General features: G+C 46.4%; 1 protein-coding gene across 2 annotated transcripts in view; it reads left to right on the top strand.

The window, feature by feature from the left end:
• The first annotated feature begins 2,723 nt into the window (after window positions 1-2,723).
• SH3BP2 (SH3 domain binding protein 2) overlaps window positions 2,724-6,000 on the top strand; it is a 36,540-nt gene continuing 33,263 nt past the window's right edge. The window contains exons 1-2 of one of the 2 annotated variants that reach the window (XM_036382985.2): window positions 3,986-4,081; window positions 5,634-5,733. The gene's annotated coding sequence lies outside the window, so the exon portion shown is untranslated. Of the gene's footprint in view, window positions 2,775-3,985; window positions 4,082-5,633; window positions 5,734-6,000 lie in introns of those variants that run through there. The other variant, XM_036382987.2, reaches the window with a different exon arrangement.

Here is a 6,000-nt window from a genome sequence, read left to right as displayed (position 1 = left end):
ATTGAGAAAGAGCAAACTCATAAAATAGCTATGATTTCCTGATGTTACACAAGTGTGATCCTAAAAACTACTGGGCACAGCTTTTCCAGGAGGAAGGAGCAAGCCTCCAAGTTCTCCCAGGTGGATCCCTGCATGCAAATTGGGTCACACAGAAAGCTTGGCTTTTTCAGAAACAAAATTCAACTCAGAAGAGAAAAGGAGAAGGGCCTGTTAGCTTGTAACAGTTTGTATCAGGGTTAGGCTTTGGTTTGTGGGTGGGGAATATTTTCCTTGTGGAGGACAGAGTGTGCCTTTCCAACACGTTTGGCAGCCCCCTCGTTAGCATGCTCTGCTATCCAGTAATAGCACACACAGTCATTTTAATCACAGGCTGTACCCTATAAAATGAAATCACAGGGCAAGTTCAGCCAACAAAGTGAAGGTTCCCCACACCTGCTTCAGCTTAATGCACTAATCTGCCTCCTCTGGAGACAGAAAGTTCTGGGTTTAGTCAGGCAGGAAAATAAATGCTGTAGTTTCCACCAACAGTCAGGATGTTCTGACACAGACGTCACACCAAAATCGGTGGAAGAGCTACATTCAGACAGCTTTCCTGGTTGTGGTCTTCCTATGGGACTTGTGTTACCCAGCCTGCCCACGGCTGTGCACAGCTCTCAGTCCTTGTGCAGCAGAAACCCGAGGCTGCTGTTGGCTGCAACTGAGAGAAAGCTTAAGAAAATTCACTTTCCTTAGGCCCTGCCAGTGCAATGCCTTCTTCATCCTCAGAAATGATTTTTCTGTTTACATTGAGGCTCCTTCACATCCAATAGCAGGTGTTAACAGCACCGTGTTTATGTTACAAATCAATCAAAGGTCATCACCAGCTTTGGTCAGTCCCTATTGTACTTTAAACACGGGGATTTTCATTTCACAGACCAAGACCCCTCTCTATTGTATTCAGAAGAGGGATTCTCTTTGCTACTTCGTACTACAAAGTTCTGTGAATGACAAAGAGAAATACAAATAAATAGCATTGACAGGAAATATTGCACCACCACCTTATTTTCTGACCACAGAAACTACTCTGGTACCACCATAAAGGTCAAAAGCTTTAAAACTAGGTTGAAGTATAAGCTGTGTAATCACTAAAGAAATCTGCTACTTTTTACTCAAACAAGCCTCAGAATGATAAACAGATCAATATTATAGTAATACTGCCTTATTGAGTGCTCTCTTTTAAGTTATATTTTTGTTACAAAAGTAAATAGAGTTAAAACTGATCACTTTGTACTTCTCAGAATAGTAATTATTTAATAGTAATCATTTAAATTTAATAGTAATCATTTTTACAAGGCAAAAGCCACATTTTAAGTTGTGGAACACTTTTAAATAGGTTTTTTGTATGTTTTCTTATTTTGCTTCTGCATACTTCTAAATGTAATTTTGATTTTTCACACCTCCGCTCATATTACAGAATAAGCTGAGTTGGAAGAATCATCAAGTGCAGCTCCTGGCCCTGCACAGGAGCATCCCCACGGATCACACCACGGGTCCAAGAGCATTGTCCAAATGCTTCTTGAACTCTGTCAGGCTTGGGGCTGTGACCACTGCCCTGGGGAGCCTGTTCCAGTGCCAACCACCCCCTGGGTGAGGAACCTTTTTCTAATATCTATCATAAACTTCCCCTGACATTAAATGGTTTTCAATTTTGGGACTAAAAAACCACATAAAATTTTAAAAACCAACCCCCAAACCCTTCTTTTTTTTACCTACAACTCCTTCCATCCCCCTCCCCAAACATCTGGGAAGTAATAAACAGCAAATGGAAAAACAAACAAAAGCCCCAAAAAATTTAAAATTTTGAATTATATACTATACTATAACTTAAGATATACTTCTACATCTAAAATTAACATTTAACATGTTAATTTAACGGGAGCCAGTGCCTGCATGGGGTTCCCTATGGACACAGGGCACAGGGGGCAGTGCCTGCATGGGGTTCCCGATGGACACAGGGCACACGGGCAGGCAGTGCCTGCATGGGGTTCCCTATGGACACAGGGCACACGGGGCAGTGCCTGCATGGGGTTCCCGATGGACACAGGACACTAGTAAAGGAATGTCCCGTTTGTGGCTGTGCTACAGCCTCCTTTCTCCCTGCCCCTGGTGACTTCCAGGCAGGCACCTGTGCCAGCCCCTGCTGCCAGTCAGATAAAAGCCGCTCCCCATGTCACGTCCTCTGGGGCTGCAGCTTCTGGCGGTGATGGAGTCACGGTCCCTGAAGTGTTTAGGGGAAGACTACGCGGCCCTCAGTGCCCTGGTCTGGTTGCCTTGGCGGTGTTCGGTCACGGGTTTGGCTGGATGGTCTGGATTCGGTGGTGCTGTGCCAGGCGCACAGACCCGAGCAGGGGCCGCCGGCAGCGTTCAGCACACGCAGCGCGGGCAGAGCCGAGCGGTGGCTGGGCTGGGGCTGGGGCTGGGGCTGGGGCTGGGGCTGGGGCTGGGCCGGACCCCGCAGAGCCCCGCAGAGCCCCGGCAGGGGCGGCGCTCCAGCGGCGGCTCCCACGGGCGGTGCCGGCGGGGCGGGAGCGGGGGCGGGAGCGGAGGCCGGGCCGGGCCCGGCAGGTGAAGGAAGGGGCGGGCGCGGGCCGCGTTGCCCGCAGCGGGGATGAGCGGTCGGCGCGGCTGCCCGCGGAGCTGAGCCGGAGCTGAGCGCCCTGTGCCGGCGGGAACGGGGGTGGGAGGGATCCCCCCGGTGCCGCGGCGCTGCTGGAGGGCGCCGGGAAACTCCTCGGGTGAGTCACGGGAGCCTCGGGAAGCGCCGGCCGGCCCTCGCCGAGCCCCGGTGCCGGGCGGGAAAAGGCGCGGGGCTGGCGGCCCCCGGAGCCGCCGCCCGGGTTCCCTGGGGAGGTTCCCGCGGCTCTGGGGGAACTGCGGGAAGACACGAGGTGTCCTCTGCTCCATGGGTTCGACGCCTTCAGTTCGGTGCCGCTTTGCTGACCTGCAGGTGGGAGGTGGGATGGAGGAAAGTCCTCCTGCTTTGCTGACCTGCAGGCGTGAGCCCGCCCGTGGGGAGAGGAAAAGCTCTTCTGGGGGCAGAAGAAAGGTGTAGGTGCTCTCCTTTCGGAAGGGATGAATGAAGGAGCTGTATTGCCCACTTGTGTTGAGCTGTGGCTTTGGTGCTGAGTTGGGAGCATCAGGATTCGTTTCCTAGCACGTTTCGGATGAGGCAAGACTTTTTGTAGTTGAAACATAGGGTACGAGTGCATTGTGCAGCATTTTCTTTAGTGTTACTATCTACTTTAATCTCGTCTGCCCCCTCTTTACTTGGGTCGCATCTGTCACTTCAGTCTAGGTATGAAGTTCGTGTCCATCTGCAGGTGTAGGTGCTGTGCCGCTGGGAGCAGTAGAGAGTGAGGACACCTGGCATGCACTTATTTAATTTGTCAACTTTTATCCCTCAACGACCAGTGCAAATTGGATATGTTAGCCCAAATGAGTTGGGACGGTGGATAAATGTTTCCCCTCCTACAGGGGAGGCCTTATCTGCTAAGACCATTTTCTGGAGTCTTGATGCTGACAAAGTACAGGGGTGTAGTGAGACTGAACCAGCCTTGCTCTGTGTCTAAATTCATCATTACAGGTGCAGTAGTTCCTGAGTGCATGTCACAGTCTCCTGCTGAGGTGTGCTTGGTCTGGCTGTGCATTGAAGTTTTCTCTTGGAAATTAGTTGCATTAAGCTGCTATGTTTCTTACTACAAAAAGAAATTGTCCACTTTTTCTCTGCTCTAAGGGTTAGCATGTCACAGTTTATGAATTAAATTTAGACCTGAATAATTATACACCTCTTCTGCTTATTTTTGGTTGTATTTGTACAGGAAATAACGAGCCAAAGCCTCTCTTGTTTATTTCCTTCATGCACCTCTTTCACGCTTTAGACAAAAGCAGAATTAACTTGCTATTTTTCTTCCAGGCATAACATATTTATTTCCCTTCCTGTTGCAGTATTTTACAGCCATCTTGGTGTTGCAGGAGAGCTGATTAATAGATACCCCTTGCCAATATTCCATTATTGAGGAGTCAGTACTGGGTCAGCTTAGTGGTGGGTTAAATACTACTTCTATTTGTAATTTTCTTGTTTTAAAATATCTCAGCTTTCCATAAACTTTTCCACAAAGCATGACAACTTCCTATTAAAAGGTCCAGAAAATAAAGAGCTTTTTAGAAAAAAAGTGATAAAGGAGGGAGATGCAGAGATGACAGTTCTGGAAAGGGTTAAAGAGTTTGAAGTTATCAAAGCAGTAAGAATGAACACACCAAGATAAGTTCTTGCAGAAACCTGGGCAGGGCTGTCTGAGCCAGAATTCCTGTGTTTGAGGCCAGTCTGACCAGCTGACTGAATCTGTAAACTCCTGCAGATGGATGAACCCCTTGTACTTCGAAGGCCAGATTTCCAATCTAATATTGTTGCAAAAAAATTTAGCTTGCCTACAAAAAATGTGAAATAGGGGGCACACAAATTCTCCTTGTGCAATTTCTTAAATGGATGTGAAGCAGTCTTCTTTGACAGAGAACGAAACATGGCAGCCACATTGGTAATGATGCTAAGTAGAAATGGAAATGCCTTAAGTGTTACCTTCTTTACAGCACCAAAACACAAGCATGGGTGACCAAAAGGCACATACATATTTGTCATTTTACCTGTAGGAAAAGTGCCTCTGACACTCAATCCTGGTGGTTGTAGTGTTGCTCTGTGCCCCACAGCCCTTAGGTTGCTGGTGCATTTGTTGCTCTGCATTACAAGATTGCAGGAATAGAGAGGTGTGTGTGTTTTAACCTGACAACGCTGACTTTGTGTGGGTGCATCTTCCAGCCTGTTTGGCATGGGATGTTAGACCATGGGTAGATTTTACTTTTGTCAGACTCTCCAACAGCTTCATAAGTTGTTTGGAATGTGCAGCATTGTGTCCATTAATTGTTTTGGGCTTAAGCCCTGATCTTAAAAATACTTGCAGATGTAAGTAACTCTGCTATTTGTAAACTTTTAGTTTGTCTTACTGAAGGATCAGGATCTTGGCTTGTTTGCTGCTTCTACTGGACCTTGCAGGGATGTTCATAGAAGCTCAGAATCTCAGTAGCATTGATTAATAGTTCTGTCAGGAATGGTGAGGACTCCTGACAGCTACCAGGCTGCAGCCAGGATAAATTGGTTTTGTTTAGATTTAAAAATATTAGTTGATACAATGATTCTTCCATGATGTGTTTTGTATTCTAATAGGGATTTTTTTTATGGAAGGGAGAAAAGAACCTCTTTGATGTTTATTCCTCTCTTGTGTAGCTAAGCATTCTTCTGGCCTTTTTTTTAACGTAGTCTTGCTCCATGAAGGCATTTCCTCATAACATTTTTTCACTATTGCCTTGGAACCTGTACTGCAGTGGAGCAGTGTTGGGAAGGGAGTTTGAGAGTGTAGAAATCAGGGGGATTTAAGGCAGCCTCAAAGGTAATCTGAGGCTGACTCATTTCTGTAAGTGTAGCACTAAAGGAAATGTGTATTTCTTACACTTATCACATGTACATATGTCACTGTCTGTTCCTCCAAAATTTATGAACCATTGCTAACTCTTGTTAATCAGCACCCCTCTCCTCCTATCAGCACTGCTTGCTTCATGCTGGAATGACTGAGTTATGCCTTTTGTGATACGTTGAGGGGAGAATTGAAGGCCCTGAAGTTTTGATCAGCATAACTACCCTGGGTATGGTTGTTAACTTTAGGAATTATTTATCATGGTTTATATGACATATTTCATATTTATCTCTGGTTTTCTTGCCTCAGGTGACTAGACTAGAGCACACAGCAGAATTTCTCTACACTGTGCTTTTTAAGAGCAATATAGTGGCTACAGTATTTCCCCGAGATCTGTTTGAAGTTTTTTTCAATCTTGTCTCTTCTTCATATGCTTCTATGTTGAATCCAAGAGTCTACATTTCATCCCACACATGCAGGAATTTGAAAACAATTT

The sequence above is a fragment of the Molothrus ater genome, chromosome 4, assembly GCF_012460135.2.
Source record: "Molothrus ater isolate BHLD 08-10-18 breed brown headed cowbird chromosome 4, BPBGC_Mater_1.1, whole genome shotgun sequence".
Lineage (NCBI taxonomy): Eukaryota > Metazoa > Chordata > Aves > Passeriformes > Icteridae > Molothrus > Molothrus ater.
This window is presented reverse-complemented; position numbering and strand designations above follow the sequence as displayed.